Here is a 17,585-nt window from a genome sequence, read left to right as displayed (position 1 = left end):
GATTTACCAGTAGGATTCTCCTTATGCATTTACCAAAGCAGCAAATAAAATTCTACCTCCGACTTCCCCCTTTTCCATGATTTTGTGAATCTGTGGGGGGGGAGAAACACTCACTTTTGTCTTCATCTGTGTGCATTTGAGCCCCTGTTGGAGGGGGTGACTCATTTCATGTTTTATGTAAATCAGGGACCACTCTGAATTTGTCTTGAAAAAAAGTCTTCATTTTCCTGACTGATATTTAGCATTTCCTTCCCCTATAAAGCTTGGAAACAATCCACAGCACTATTAGCATTATTTGTGATTTTATCACTCACAGAAGCTGCAGATAATTTCATGACACATTCATTTCAGGTGTTACAGCTCACAAAATATTGTTTACATCCATCACCACTTCAAAATTAGGGTAGCTACACAGTAGAGTGGTTATTTAATTCATGAAGTAAGTAGTTATTTACTATGTTTATTATGTAGCTGATTATTATTATTATTTTTTGAGAGAGAGAGTGCATGCATGAGGGAGGGGAGGAGAAGAGAGAGAGGGGGGAGAGAGAATTTTAAGCAGGCTCCATGCCCAACCCAGAGCCTGATGCAGGGCTCGATCTCATGACCTGAGATCACGACCTCAGCTGAAATCAAGTCAGTTGCTTAATCAACTGAGCCACCCAGGTGCCCCTAGCTGCTTATTAAATGCATTCATAAGAAAACACCCATTTTTATAAGAAATGCAGAAGCATGATCTAATCATAAGATACATCAGATAAACCCAAATTAAAGAACATTCTTAATATAACAGACCAGAATTCTTCAAAAGTGTCTAGGTCACAAAAGACTAAAGAGACAGAACAGCTACATAAAATGTGGGACTCTGGATTGGTTCCTGGAACAGTAGGACATTGATGGAAGAAAAAGAGTGAAATCCAAAAAAGTGTACAGTTTAGTTCAGAGAATTGTATCAATGTTAATTTGTTCATTTTGATAAATGGCCCATGATTATCTAAGATGCGAACATTAGGGGAATCTGGGTAAAGGGTGTACTAAAACATTCTATACTATTTTTACAACATTTCTGTAAGTCTACAGTTATTTCAAAATAAAAAGTTAAAAAGAATTACATTTTGGAACTGAAAAGAAAATAAAGAACCACATATATTACTCTATCAAACTTTGTTTTTCTAATATTTTGATAGAAGTATTTCAAAATCATTATTTTCCTTTGAAATTCTGTGTATTTTCTGCCTTAAAAATATCATCCTGACAGGGAGCCCACTGCTTTCTCAGACTGCCAATGGGATCATGGCACAAAAAGATGAAGAATCATAAATTAAAGAATTTGAAAGTTGCAGATACCAAATGCCAAAGTGACTGGATTAAAATCTGTGAGAAACAAGTAGCCAGAGGAACCTCTTCATTTTGGCCTCCGTTTGGAATGAGTTAGCCTGAATCCAAGGTCTTTTCTTGAGCACTCTTCAATTCCCCTCCACAGCTGTGTCCTGGAGGGACACTGACTCAGAATGGCAGGCAAGACCAACACTCTGAGGGCTTTTCACCAGGAGCCACATTCCCATTCACTGAACACTCCCCACACAACGCTGCAGACCACTCATCTTTCTTGATCTGGCACATTTCTTTTGAGCTTGGGTCAGGGTTTAAATTATTAATCACTTCCCAGGATATTTGTGTCTCAGATCAGTTTCCAAGCTGCTTTAACATGCACACACAGGCTTTATTCCTCTGCCATTTGCAATTACGCAAAAACAACTGGGTGGATGTTATTGGGCACCTCTGCAGGTGCTGGTGATGGAGCCAAATCAACAGAAGAAGCTAATCGGAAGCAACATGCTAAGATCCTTTTAGAAATGGATATTTATCCAAATGGCTACATAATACAAGAAGCAGAGAGGAGAAAAAAGCAGTGCCAAGAAAGAAAGATGGGATGAGGGGGTGTGTGGCTGCATGATCAGATCTACTCTAAAGATGGCCGCAAAGTCTGCCCCCCAATATGGGATGGGCTTCTGGGCACAAAACCTACCTCCCTTTCCTCCCCTGCTCTGAACTCAAGAGGCTGTGGAGCCCTTACTGGACTCCAGTGAACTTCAGTGGCTCAAAATGGAAACATGAGTTTTCTCAGTGTTAAAACATGATTAGAAATAATCTAGTAAAATTACGTGTAAAAGTACAGGCTTTTGGGTTTTGCAATATTGAATTATGGTTTGATCAACGTGAACGGAAGTAGAACGACATTAAAACTCTATTGTCAGGTGGTGTAGGGTCAGTTCACAAACTTAGAGGACACACCTCCATTCAGACTTTCAGAACAGGGACACCCCAGCATTTTGCCTGTGTTTGGCCAGTTAAATGTGGGATGCTGCAGCTTGAGGGATCATGACTATCTGTGAGAACTAGTGATGCTCAATGCGGAGTCAGAACGGAGAAGGACAAAAGGGAAATCTTAAAGGAGTACTGAATATAAATGTTCAGTGAGGGGATGGAAGTATCTCATTTGGAGATCTTGAGGGAGATATTTGGAGAAGCGCCTGGTAATTTCACTCAGGTATGAAAAGAGGGTTGGGCTTTTCTAAGCCCTCAGCAAACTCATACGCCATGGTGCCATGCAGACTTAGAATCTAGCTATGTGCTTTCTCTGTTAAACGGAATTTAAAATTCTGTATCTTGCATTCCCCTTCAGGGAACTCCTGAACTACTGAATGGAAGGTCAGATGGGTCACCTCCAATGTGCTAAACATTGTATTAGATGCTTTACAGGCACTATTTCCTTTAGTCCTTGTTTTAGTCTTAGGAGTTGGGTACTATTGGTCCTACTTTACAGAAATGTGTGAGCTCTTTGTGGAATGGTGCTCTGTCTTTAGCACCAAGCTACAGCTTCCTGGCTCCTGATCTTCAAGGCAGCATTCCAAATTCTGATCTGGTTAGAAATTGTGAATTTCCCTTAAAAGTGATCCATGTTCCTTTCCCTTAAGAAAATAATCACATAAAAAAAAAAAGAAAAGACTTACATAGATATTTTCAGAGAGGAGGTGCTAAAACACTCACATTATGCTTAAAAGCTTGTAATTTTCTTTTAGTTGTGCAAATTTGTTGCAAATAATCTTTTAGATGAATACATTACAGAAAAGAGTGAAAGAATCCACCAGTTTATGACAGTGAGGGTGAAAATATTTCCAGGTCAGACAGGAAGATTTTAATTGTGAGAGAGGACATCTCTGAATTAATTAACAAGGGCCATGAACTTAAAAAATGGTGCCATTTCTGAAATGCTGGTGCCGGTCAAGTGTCATTGTAACTGGATGAGAAATTAAGTGCCTCATTAAGAACTCCTGCCAGCTCTGAAACCAATAGAGGATGATGGATGGATGGATGGAAAGTCCAGCTAAGGGCAAAAGATATGGGCACTGTTCTAAGAAGCTTCCTTTGGGGGCCAGCTCAGGGTAACAAGTAGAGGGCTGAATAGAGGGATCTTTGAATCCAAGGTCAGGTTTCAGGTCTGGAAGCATCAAGGACCCAGGTAGGATGACCACAAAGTCTAGCTTTTCTGCCCAACTCTGCCCAGGGTGACCCTTTAAGGTAATCTTTAATAGTATGGGGTTTAGAGTTTAAAGAACAGCATTCAAATCTCTCCTGTGCCTCTTAATAGCTCTATGATATTAGGCAGATCATTTCACTTCTCTCATTCTAATTTCCTTGTTATGAAACAGGACTACAATACTACTCTTTAAGAGAGTTTCATGAAGTTAAACCAGTTAATATATGTAAGGAACTTGGCAGATTTCCTGGCAGAGTGCTCAGTGAATGGTAGAAGTTACTATTGTTAGCTCTTCTAGCCAAGGTTCTCCACTCTGGGCTGGACAGATGAAGGGGAGCTAAAGGAACAAAAAAAAATTCACAAGAGTTAAACTGATACACAAATGGATAAAATGTCCCAAAGTGTCAATTCTTCGGGAGTCATATTAACACAAAATGTGTAAAGTATCATTAACATATTTTCTCATTACGTATTTTATTTGCTTCTTTATTATAGTAAGTGGACAAATACCAAGTGAAAGAACTTTCATAGGTTCATGAATAGACTCTTCTTCCATAAGGTCTAAAGTTCCTCAATATTACATTTAGGACAACATAACCCTTGAGGCTGGAGAGAAATCTAGTAACCACTGCCCTCAAGGAAATCACAACCTGGGGCTAAATCCATACTCAGTAAGGAAAAAAAAATGTTTTCTTTAAAATATTTGTAAAGTATTAGCTCTATTTTTACATTTATCTTCTCTAGAATAGTTGTGTTTTCTTTAGAATTATTTAGTAATATGCATGCTTATGGAATAAAATATTTATTCATTTACCATTTCTAAATGATAATTCTCAGAAAAGGGTAGCCTGGCAAAACTTCTATGCCTACCCAAAAGATTGGCCAATTGGTTGTGGGCCCCACTGGTTTGAGGGGTGAAACCATTCATTATTCAACAGACATTTAATGTGCACCTTCTATGTTCTAGGCACTTGGTAGATGCATAAGGCCAAGAGATGAGCCTGTCATGGAACACACGTTCCAGTGAGCAGGATGGAATAGCACTAAGAGCAACCAACTACATGATGCCCGTGCGCCACGCTTCATCTGAGCTCTCCCCCTATGGGTAACCACTGCCTGGGGTAGGTTCTATTATTACACAGAGGGCTACATTCAGGCACAGAGAGGTGACCTACCTATGATCCCACAGCTAGAAAGTGGCAGGACTGGAATTAGAACCAGATGGTCTAGTTGTACAGTCTAAACACTTAGCCATTAGGCTCTACCACCTCTTTAAAAGAGAGAAGAAACTGGTAAGCCAGTAAACATAAAAAGAGAGAGTTTCAGAGAATGAGAGTGACACTATCATACAATAGTGATGACTATTATGAAGAAATTAAACTGATATTGAGAGGAGATGTCAGTGGTAAAGATTTCTGCAGGAGGCATGTGTACGCTGAGATGGGCAATGAACATGAACTCGTCGTGGCCTCATCGGGCAGGGATGTGTTTGTGGACAGCTACTGGGGTGATGGAACAGAGACAAAAGTAAGACAAAGTTCTAAGGTGGGAACAGGGTTGGTGCATTCCACAGGCCAGAGGGGCTAGAGTAGCAGAATAGACGTTCGAGGGCTAGACAGGACCCCGAAGCTCATTCTCAGAGCTGCGGGAGCTGTGGAGGGTTTTCACATGACCAAACATTACCCAACACAAAGTACAGAGGTAAGACCATGGAATTACTTTATTTTGTCTTGTAAGAAAAAAAGCCATCCTATTCTTGGTACTTTTGACAGATGGAACCTCTGGGGTGCATAGTCCTTCTCCCTACATAAATCACAGATGTCACTTGACCACAGGTTTTCTGCTCTATTCATTTCGACCAGCTGACAGACCAAGCAATAGCTCCTTGCTCCATAGGACAGGGATCATGTGTTCTTCTCTATCCATTCTAATCTCTGCACCTGGAAATGTATGCTAAAGAGAACAAAGTCAGAACGAAAGGACATGGAGATGAGGAAAAGATGAGGTAGGAAGAGAGGGAGGAAGAGAAGGTAGGAAAGAGGAGTACTCAAGTTTTCCAGAGAAACAGAATCAATATAGTGTGTATACATGCACATGCATAAAGAGAAATACCATAAGTTATTGGCTCAGACAGTTACAGAGGCTGCGAAACTCCACGGTCTGTCGTCTATAAGCTACAGACCCAGGAAGGCTGGTAGTTTGAAAGCTGGAGAGCTGTTGGTGTAGATGGGCATGTGAGTCTGAAGGCCACATCAAGGATACCCCGAGGATACCACACAGAGGGCAGAGGACGCATGTCCCAGCTTCACAATCAGGCAGAATGAGAATTCAACCTTCTTTTTTGTTCTTTCCAGCCTCAATGGACGGGATGATGCCCATCCATCTGCTTTCCTGGGTGCACGAATTCAAATGCTAATTTCTTCCAGAAACACCCTCACAGACCCACCCAAAGCTAATGCTTAGCCAGCTATCCAGCCGCCTCGTGGCCCAACCAAGTTGATAATGAAATTAACAACCACAGAAGAAGAGCAGGCTTGCTTCTGGAAGCAGGCAGCACCCTGTCTCCAATACCTGGCTTGTTAGCTTCACTGTCCTTTATGGCAACTCCCTGCCCGGTCCTTCCTACCACTGTCTACAGCAGAAGCAAGCTAGAGTAGCCCACAGAGAGAATTTGCCTTTTATCTCTGCTGCTTTTCTGCCTGGACTCCCAAGGAAGATCTTCACTGTTTACTGCTTTTTGCAGGCACTAAAGAAAGACAGCAATTGTCTCCTTCCCAACATTTCCAAAATGTGCTTGGCTGGAGATCTTATTTGCGTGACAAAAGGCCCATTAATGAGCTAGTGGCCTGGTGGTCCTGGCAAGCTTTGGGGCAAGCCAAGGGGACTTTATGAAACCGCTGAACTGCATATTACAACATCCCTTCCAGATAGCACACACTCAGTTGCTGGAGCCTTCCCTGGGTATGTGTGCTTTGCCCCAGAGAGAATGTAGAGGGTAGCAGCGATCAGGCAGAACCATGTCGACCTTCCAGTTCTGCTCACTCTGTCTTAAAGACCATGCCTTCAAGGTAGTCATGGACCAATACTGACTCACAAAGCTCACCTTGACCTCAGTCACTTTTTTTTTTTTTGACTTTCTGGTTTACAGGTCAGTCACATTAGGCCTCAGTGTTCTCAATGTTAAATTGTAGCAATAACTCCCAGTTACCTAGCCTGTGCTGAGGGCTAGGTGCTGTTCCAAGCACTCTCATGAGCTACCTCATGTCATCCTGACAGCTGCCTTCTGACCAAGGGATGACTGTCATCCCCATTTTACAGATGAGGACACTGACCTGAAATCATATCTGAAGTCCATTTCCATAGACAGAAATGCTTCCTTTGCTGGGCTCCCTGAGTCGTATGAAAAATGGAATTCCTTTTCAGAATGAGGCTGGCTGGCTTCTCCTTTCCCTTGTCCTCACAGATCCTGGGTTGCTCAAAGTGACCATGTGTCTGGCCACAAGTTGTTAGCTTCCCAGACCCCTCTGCAGCTGGGAGTGACCATGGGAAAGTCAGAGTTATTAAAATTCTCTTTCTCCAATCTTGGATTCAGATGGATCAGAGGTTTGATGGGCTCACAGCTAAGAGAACCACTTTAAATCCTGTGTTTGTCCATGCGAACTACAGACTGATGTTCTGGACTCTATCACTTTTTCTTTCCCTATATTCTTGGAGCACATGTCTGGTGGGGAGATCACACATGTAACAATCAACAATAAAACAAGGCAGGGTGTGGTAAGAACTTTAGGCATGATGTAGGTGTGCCACAAGGCCACAGGAAAGGGACAGAGTTCTTCGGATGGGAGGATCTGTAGGCACATCATGGGAGAGATGGGCTTTGAAGCACGCAGCTGGAACCTCCAGGTTTCAGGATTGGCTAGTGCAAGTGCATGGAGGTGGCAGTGCATGAGGAATGCTAGGGGATCAGAGATTGGCTCCATTTGTGCACACACAGAATGCATGGAGAGAAGAGGACAGGGATTTTGTCTCCAATTTCCAATCCCTTTTCACCTTTTCCTTATGGTGTGTTCTTCATCCTTTCCAGTCAAAGAGCATCTTTCTCCTTCTCATTGGTCACCCCTTAACTACAGTTGATGGTTTTTCCTGACTTTCATTAAACATCCCCAATCCCAGGAACATTTTCTGTTTGAGTCTCTCTCAAGGCCATGAAAGAAGGGTGGAGCCCAGATTCTACTGGGGAAAATATTGGTCTGCATGTTAATCATGCACTTCAGTTTTCATGGTGAGTCACTTTGGTTGCAAACCCAGCCTTAGCCAGATCAAGGTGAGTTGCACAACCAAACCCTGGGAAGGACAATGACAAGTGACGGTGTTCAGGACACATTATCCCCAAATATGGCACCTTGATATCTTGAATATTTTAAGCTAAAGGAGTATAAGAAGATGGCAAAACAGGGAGGTCATTCTGACCTTCTCCTCACCCTTGTCCCTTGAAACAGGTCATAAAACCTCATGTGAAAAGTGCACTCCCTATACCCAGGGGAAAGCACCTTTATCTCTGAAGGCAGAAAGATGGCAAGAAGGATCCTAACAAACAGGTCTTGCTGAGTTTCCCCCAGTTAGTTATGCTTACCTCAGACTCCTTGACCTACCGAATTCCTCCGTGACCATCCACTCTTCATCAAACCTAGCATAAATATACACTGGTCTATCTATTTCTTTGGGTCTTTATTTTCTGATGAAGGCTACTGCATTACTTAAAACTTTCATTAACCAAATCTGTGTGTTTTCCCCTGTTCATCTGTCTTTGTCAGTTTAATTTTCAGACTCAACCAGGGACCCTAAGAGGGTCCAGGAAAACTGTTTCCACCCCCTCCCTGACAAGGATGAACCCAGGGCCATTGGGATCATGGGGTTCCTAAGGGAAGGGACATGTGAGGGTAGATGGCACCCTAGATATTTATGACACTTATTTTCAGCATCTTCATTAATAGCTCAATGCAGTCTCTAAGGCAAGCACATTATTGAATTTACTGAATATTAAGTATTTCTAGACTTTTAAGCAATTACTTATGGCCTTCTGTTTTGATGTTAATTTCTTTGGCCAAGAAGATCCCAAACCCTCCTGTTTCCACTTGACCTATCTACCTGATTTCCTGTGTTTGTTCCATTCCCCAGTCTCCCTATGTACCCACCTGGATTGTACGAAATCAAGCAGTCCTACCTTTCCTTCTCTAATGATAATTAGCTCACACCTTTTTCTTCTTTCTCACTTCCTGCTTATACTTCTAATTACCACCTTTTCTATAATTTATTAAGTCAGAACAGAACAATGACAGACAGCATGTTGCCTCATTAACTAGATATTTTATTCTGTGTTCTTTGTTTCCCAGCTAGATTCTAGGTCCCTGCCAACAGGGACCTTGTCAGATACTTTCTTCTGCTCTACCTCATATCATAATGTCAGTTGTACAAGTTAGGTGTGCATAACAAAGGCATCCCAAAGCTTAGTAGCTTAAAATAACAGCCATTTATTTAGCTCATGTTTCTGTGAATTGACAATGTGGGCTAGGCTTAGGTGGGCTGCTCTGCTAACTTTGTCTGGACTTACTCATAGATCTGTGGTCAGTTCCGTGTCAACTAGGCAGCTCTGCTTCTGGAATTGGCTGGTTGTTATCTGGGGTGGAGGGGGGTGATGGGCCTGACTGTTTCTCACCAGCCAGCACACTAGCCTGGGCTCATTTACATAGAGGTGGCAGATTTCCAAGAATAGTGAGAGAGGAAAGGTCTAATGTACAAGGACTTTTTAAGCCTCTGCTCCTGTCACACTTGCTATTGTCTCATTGACATATGGCCAAGGTCACAGTCAGTGTAGGAGGAAAATAACAGCATAGATAGAGGAAGGGGAAGCATTTTTGCCTGTTCTTGCAATGTTATATACAGTGTATTCTAAGTACTTGATAAAAAAAAATCAATCTCCTACCTAAATTGTATATCTTTTTAAAAAATCTAGCTCTTTAAAAATTAGTAGAGGTGACTCTCTTGAAATGGTTTTCCCTCTGTCATCATGTTCTTTTTTTTAATTATTATTGGCCTTTTCCACACTATATTTGCTCTATTTCTCCCCCTTTCTCATTTCCCATTTGATCCTTTTAATGACTGGATGGAACATATTTATCATGTTGAAGTTGGATCCTGCACTTTAGGGCTTTTTGTGTGTATGTGTGTGCGTATGTGTATGTGTGCAAACATACACGTGTATGGTAAATAGAGAAATATTTTTCCTTTGCCAAGTTTTAATTTCCTATACAGGCATATATTGTTTTATGGTGCTTTGCTTTATTGTGCTTCACAGGTAGTATATTTTTTACAAATTGAAGGTCTATGGCAACCCTGTATCCAGCAAGTCTCCCAGCACCAGTTTCCAACAGCATTTGTTCACTTCGTGTCTCTGTGTCACATTCTGATTATTTTCACAGTATTTCCAACTTTTCCATTATTATTATATTTGTTATGGTGATCTGTGATCAGTGAGCTTTGATGCTGCCATTGTAACTGTTCAGGGGTCCCACAAACCATGCCCATATAAGACAGCGAAGTTAACGAACACATGTTGTGCATGTTCTAAGTGCAGATGTGGTGGAAATAGCAAGAGAACTAGAATCAGAAGTGGAGCCCAAAAATGTTGCTGAATTGCTGCAATCTCATGATAAACCTTGAACAGATGAGGAGCTGCATCTTATAGATGAGCAAAGAAAGTGATAGAATATACTTGAGATGAATCTCGAGGTGGAATCTACTCTGGGGAAGACGCTGTGAAGATGGTTGGAGTGACAAAGCAATTAAACCTAAGGATTTAGAATAGCACACAGGCTTAGCTGATAAGCAATGGCAGGGTTTGAGAGGATTGACTCTAATCTTTTCCAAAGAAGGTCTACTGTGGGGAAATGCTGTCAAACAGGATCACACGCTACAGAGAAATCATCATGAAAGGAAGAGTCAATTGATGCAGCAAACTTCCTTGTTACCCTATTTTTATTTATTTTTTATTTTTTTAAAATAATTCATTTATTTATTTGACAGAGAGAGAAACAGCGAGAGAGGGAGCACAAGCAGGGTGAGTGGGAGAGGGAGAAGCAGGCTTCCCGCTAAGCAGGGAGCTCAATGCAGGGCTCGATCCCAGGACCCTGGGATCATGACCTGAGCCGAAGGCAGATGCTTAACGACTGAGCCACCCAGGTGCCCCTTGTTACCCTATTTTTAAAAAATTGCCACAGCCACCCCAACCTTCAGCAACCACCCCCTGTTCAGTCAGCAGCCATCAATATTGAGGCAAGACCCTCCAGCAGCAAAATGATTGCAACTTGCTAAAAGCTCAGATGATGGTCAGCATTTTTCAGCAATGAAGTATCTTTAAATTAAGCCACGTACATTTTTTAGACCTAATGCTATTGCACACTTGATAGACTACAGTACAGTATAAAAATAACTTTTATATGCACTGGGAAACTGAAAAATTCATTTGACTTGCTTTAATGTGATATTTGCTTTATTGCAATCATCTGGAACTGAACCCACAATATCTCTGAGATATGTTTATAATTCAATATCACATTTTCCAGACATAAGTCAGGTTAGAATGAGAACAAACTCAATACACAATTTTTTTCATGTGCTAATTTTCTCACTTTCTGTGCTAGGAAAAGCAATGTTATCAAAGCTGGTCAGACAGGGCATTTATTACTTAAGCATGAGTTCTATGCTTCCTTTGAAACACATTCTGGAAAACCATTTTGAGGCAATGATGCTATAATGATGGCAAATAGCCATGGTCCATTGGACTTTCAATTCAGCAGCCAGGGATGTTGACATTTACTTCCATGTGTGAAGCTCACCCCCGCCAGAGAAGGCCCAAGCATGTCAACGAACATTTCAGGTCAACAAAGTACTTGAACTATTTTGACCAATGGTTAATCAACATAAACTTTGCTCACTCGATTTAATGGCCATAAGTAGAGAAATGTGTTGCATATCCAGAAAATTATTCAGACCTTTTTTGGAGGAGTTATATCAAATTTTAGAACTTTTGAAGAAGAAAACCAAAATAGTAGTTTAAGAGTCTCCTTCGAAAAGGAGATCCAAAGGCAACGGATTTATGCAGACTGCTCAGCCAACTCCAGGACTCCATAAAGTCTCCTCCCCATACTAAGTCCTCATCGTATATCACTTGTAGAATTTTGTTCCTTTAATCAAACTGTTCCTAACACAGATATTTTTCCCTCTGCCATTTCGAACAGCATTGGGAAGAAGTGGCACAGAGCTTTAATTTAGATTTTCCCCAGAAGCAGACCTGAGACAAGGACTTGCATGCAGGTAGATACTTTATTTGGGACACAGTCCCACCAAGCACCATGAGGTAGTGCCAAGAGAAGCATGGCAGAAAGCAGAGACAATAGAGAACATGTGAATGAGTATTACTCAGGGGTACGGTGGGGTGGGGGGCAGCTGGTCTCAGCCCTGCTGAGCATTCAACCTCAGGGTCAGTGACCCAGTGGGCAGAGAAGCTGGGGGCTCCTCTATTTGTTTTCATCCTCTGTTGGGTAACGGTTGCCCCCAGAGGCATCAACTCTCTTGCACTCCCTGGGTGCACATTCTTGTAGATGCACAAGCTCCAAAGGTGCTGGAGAGCTCTCAGGCAGGTGGAAACAGGCAGAGATGAACTCAGGCAGGTGAACTCAGGTGGGCTGGGGGGGGATGGGAGGTGTGACATCAGTAGCATCTGCTACATAAAATAAGTCCTAATGAGTAAACCTGGGACTGAGGATTCGTTCTGTGGTTAAACAGTTGCACAATGTTGGCAAACCACCTACTCTTCTGGCCTCAGTCTCTCAATTTGGTAAATGAAGTCATTTATCAAATTATCAATTTGATAAATGAAGTCATTGGGCTATTTTTCTAGACCAGGACAGGTGGATTGGCCAAAAAGCCTGTAAGGAAAGATGGCATCCTGGGAGGTAGAGAAACTTGGGTTCTATTCTCCTTTTAAGATTGTGTTTTTAGGGATGCTTGGGTGGCTCAGTTGGTTAAGCATCTGCCTTCTACTCAGGTCATGATCCCAGGGTCCTGGAATCAAGTCCCACATTGGGCTCCCTGCTCAGTGGGGAGCCTGCTTCTTCCTCTGTTGCTCTGCCTGCTCTACCTGCCACTCCCCCCTGCTTGTGCTCTCTCTCTCTCCCTATCTGACAAATAAATAAATAAAATATTTTAAAAATATAAATAAAAAAAAATTGTGTTTTTAACATTGCTGCCCTAATAAAATCCTAGTTCCATTTATAATTGTGAGAGTGACATATGAAAATCTTTTCCTCTAGTCAATTAAATATCCCCATTACTATTAGACCTTGCTGCATACTAAAGAGTTGGTTTACAACAACACCTATCTTCTTGACTTTGGTCTGTGGATCAGCTGTGTCTCCACTGGACATGGTTCAATGCACCAGCGGAATAGATGTCTACTCCATACATTTTTCCTCGACAAGCAGCCATTAGGATTATGCCCCTGTCGTGGAGGTTTCCAGGAGTGTGAGAGGTGAGCCAGTTCGCTGAAGCATGTTTAGGGTCTCTATTCAAGTGGTGTTCATTAATATTCCATTGGTTAGAGCAAGTCAGGCCTGAAACAAGTGGCGAAGTGCCCTCAGCCCACCATGAAGCCATGGCAATGGCAGGGACATTTATTTCTATAACCAAGAGGGAGCAAAGAATTGAGAACAGCAATGCTACCCACCACACCCTTCTCATGTTCAAAGTCGTCTTCCTCATGAGCCTGTTAATCACACCTGTTCTTTTGGCTTCTTCTGAACCCTCTGGCATTGCCTTCTTAGGTCTGTCTCTTGAGACTTATTCTCACCTGTCATGACATTTCCTGCAGGGAAAATGTCTGTAGTAGACTGTTTTAGTGCCCTGCCATGCAACTGTTCCCCAGACACTGTTAGTATTGGCTGCTAATGGCCCACAGTTCCCCCCTCCCCAGAGAACTGCCCTCTGCTGATGGGATGCCTCACGCTGGGAGGGGAAATGCAGAGACATGATTGATTTATGCAAAGTGCAAACTCTAGCCCCCTTGCCTCAAGGTGAGGACAGTTTGGTAATATAATTTATGCTCCAGAACACCCCTGGGAATCAGGCCAAGGCTAAATTTCCTTTGCAACTATATCCTTACTTATGTCTTTCCCTCTTCTTACTCTCTTGCAGTTTTCTCCTAAGAGAATATCTTCAAAAAATCAAATGTACTCAAGTCCTTTTCTCAGGCTCTGTTTCTAGGGCATCTGGCCTAAGACAGTGCCTATTTTTTGGCATGTCCTTTAGTACCTCCACAATATCCTGCACATTGCCCAAGCTGTCACTGTGCATGGGATAAATAAAAGCTTATAAATTTTCCTTGTTCAGGACAGATGCCAGAAGCCTTCTCGAAGCCTGTATCCAACAGCCCCCAGTCATCTGCACTGGAATCTCCTTCACATTTCTTCATCTTGACCACACGGTCACTGTGATCCCTTATCCAATATCTTATATGATCTGCATATGTCTATTGTGTCTCCCTCAACCATCACTTTCTGGAAGACGCTGTGTGTTGTCTGATAGGTTTTGACTTGATGATCCCCTCTGGGTTCCTGTGACAATGCTTCCTTTTCTTATCACACAGAAGATGTTAGCCTCAAGGTCCAGGGGAGTGGAAACTGATCAGGGAGGGAGTAAAGAAAAGAAAAGTGAGTGTGAGCTTTGGAAATGACACATCTATGTTTCAAACACACTTCTGCCATTTACAAGCTGTTGTTTTGATCAAGTTAGTTAAGATCTTAAAGCCTCAGTTCAGCTTCAACCCATTAAGGACAATGGTACTGGAAGGACAGCGATATTCTCCTTTGTACCCAGAAAAATGTATGGTGACAGATGCAGTTTTCTATCATGCTATGAGCTGCTTTATAGCAGTGCCTTGAATCTTATTTGTTTTAGCTAGAGCAATGGAAAATATGTGGCTATCAGGTGGGCCTGAGCCTGGAGAATCACTACAATGGCTTTTAGTCATTAAGTGCTTGCTAGGGGTCAGCCACCCTGCTCAGCCTTTTGCATGTGCTGCCTTGGAATCCTGGCAACAACCTCATGTTAGTCCATCTCCCACTTCCTTGTTGCCTATGAGCAATTCATCCACTAAGTGACCTTGAAAATGTTTGCAGCTGTTGACTTCCATCTCAGGAAATCAAGATTTGGGAGCAGGTGGCGGGATTGGACTAAGAAATGTAGACATGTGTTGCCTGGAAGGACCAGGTGGTATGACAAAGCTCGCCGGGGGTGCCGAGTGCCAGGGTAGAACATGGAGCTAAGAGGCTCACAGGGCTGTGACCCCAGCCATGCAGCCTACAGTCCATTCTTGCTTGCTTCCTATAGAAGTAGGTCTTCATCATCTCTTCAAGACCTGCTGGTCCCATTGGTTCTCCTAATGGTACACAGTGCTCGGTTATGGAATGGATCACTTACAGGTATGAAAGGCACAGCACAGGGAATCCAGTCAGTGGTATTGTAATAGCATTATTTGGTGACACATGGTGGCTACACTTGGGGTGAGCACAGTATGACACAGCACTGTCCACTCTGCTGTACACCTGAAACTCATGTCACATGGTGTGTCCATTATACTTCAATGAAAAAATAAAGACATAAAAGCACACAGGGATCTCATGTCATTTCCTTCGGTGAGTCCAGATCCTTTCTTCAGTCTCACCTTCATGTTCAGATTTCTGCCTCTCCCCAACATAAATTGCCTGGGCTTTGGAAAGCTCCAACCCCAATGCGGAGGAAGAGAGACCAAAAAGATAAAAATACCCTCCTCGCCTTCACACCCAGGAAAATGTGTGGTTACAACTGAGATTTTCTCCAGGGCTGCAAGCTGCCAGGAGCATGGCACTTATTAGCAGTGTCCTGGATCTGAAATGAGAGCTCCGCGGGTTTTTTCCATATCCATGACTCCTATTGGCACCGAAGGCAGCTGTGTAAATCTCCAGCCCCTAAATCCTGCTTGGCAATTCCCCAGGCTGCTCATTTATTATTAATTACAACCATTATTTATATAGAACTGAAGAGTTTTACGTCAAGGCTGGGGCCCAGCTCGAACATAAAGCTGTGCAGGGAGCAACTCGCAGGCAAAGGAACACCAGGGATCAGTCCCCTGGTCTCTCCCCATCTCTCTGCTCCCCTCCCCAGGGCAGAGGCGGAGAAAGGAGGGGGGAAGAGGTACAGACAGAAAGCTGAGGGAGAAGCAGGCCTAAGCATAATCTTTTGTGCTCTGACAAGTTTCCTTTTGCAGCAGGGGGAAGCAGCTGGGGAAGCAGAGAGGGTAACACATTCTGAAATTTCCGGGTTGGAATGATACACCATTTTATACATGAATTATTGTATTTCTTCAACAGCCAGTAATGGAGTGTCCTTTAGGGGCTAGTTGCAGGAAACGCAGGATGCATAACACAGACTTGGTCCCCACCTTCCTGGAAATTGCAAGCTAGCTGCATTAAAGGACAAAAGTGAGACCAGCCAGAGCGGGGGCCTGGGTGTTGGGGGAGGGGAAGGGGTGCAGTGGGGTGGCCAGGGCGGCAGGAGTAGGATTACAAAGCAGACAATTACTGAGGAGCAAAAGCAACAGGGTCTTCCTTTCTCATGGGCCTGGTCCCACTCAGCATGGCAGTTTTCTAGACCAGGATTTTTGTTCTAAGTCTCTCGGAAGGTGAACCCCCAGGCTTTCAGAGCAACATCAATAGAGTATGGCGCCCATTGTTCTTTAGCACACACGAACCCGGCTTTCCACGCGCCGGGGTCATTCTGAATGCTTGGCACACAGAAACTCACGTAACTGTCCTAACTACTTCTCAAGCAGATTCTGTTATTGTTGTCATCTTACAGACAAGGAAACTGAGGCACAAATAGCTATTTTGCTGAGTTATGCAGATGGTAAATTTGGGGTCCAAATTCAGGCAGTGTGGATCCAGAGGGATCCTGCCAACTACAGTGGGCTTTGATTTGAAGATGCTGCAGCACCCCTTCCTTTGTGTCCTATCACAGTAAACTATCATTCATTCACCTAACACACAGTATTGAATGCTGACCTCATGCCTAGTGCTAATAATACAGAGACAGAAAGCAGATTGGTGGTTGCTGGGAGTCAAGGGGAAGGGCAAATGGGGGTTAACTGCCTAATGGGTGTGGGCTTTCCTTTTGGGGTGATGAAAATGTTTGGAAACTAGATGGTTGCCCAACATTGTGAGTGTACTAAATGCCACTGAGTTGTTCGCTTCAAAATGGTTAATGTGATGTTATGTGTGTTTCACTTGAATTTAGAAAGAAAAGAAGATAAGGATGGAGGAGAGAAGCCTGGAGGGGTGAGAGTGCTTCATTCTAATGCCCTGGGAGATGGGCTCTAAGGGAAGCTGGAAAACATCTTATATATTGCTTTGGGGACCCAGAGGAGGCAGGGATTTAGTTATTCAGCTTCAGTGGTCAGGGAAGCTTTCACTAAGGGTTTTTATTTGAGCTAAGCCTTAGCAAATATCAGAAACTTTCACCAGCCAGAAATGTAATATAAATGTGTTGTCAGCAGAAAGGCAGCAGGATGTCACAAAGACTGCCAAGCTGAAGTGTCCACGCCCCTCCCAGCTATCTTCAAAATTTTTAAAGTTACGACTGTGGTGGCCAACAAAATAAACCCATTAGCTTTGTGCATGCACATTGGTGAGGATTTTCACCCCAGTCTTAAAGAATCAGGAGAATTTTAATGGGGGAGGACACTGTTTGGGCAGGCATCTTAGTTTGGGTTATCCCAGAAACAGATCGTAGGAATGGTGTTGTCACACTAGTCCTGTCTGTGGGTAACCAGAACATGACAGTTACCTAACAAGGGAAGAAGAAACACTTCCCTGCAAAGCCCTGGCCATTGGTGGTTGAAGGGGGCCTCCAGGGGTGCTAGCTGTCCAATACCTGTGGCTGGTCCTGAGTGCTC

This window comes from Zalophus californianus, chromosome 8, assembly GCF_009762305.2.
Source record: "Zalophus californianus isolate mZalCal1 chromosome 8, mZalCal1.pri.v2, whole genome shotgun sequence".
Lineage (NCBI taxonomy): Eukaryota > Metazoa > Chordata > Mammalia > Carnivora > Otariidae > Zalophus > Zalophus californianus.
The sequence above is the reverse complement of the archived record's forward strand: the minus strand, read 5'-3'. Positions refer to the sequence as shown.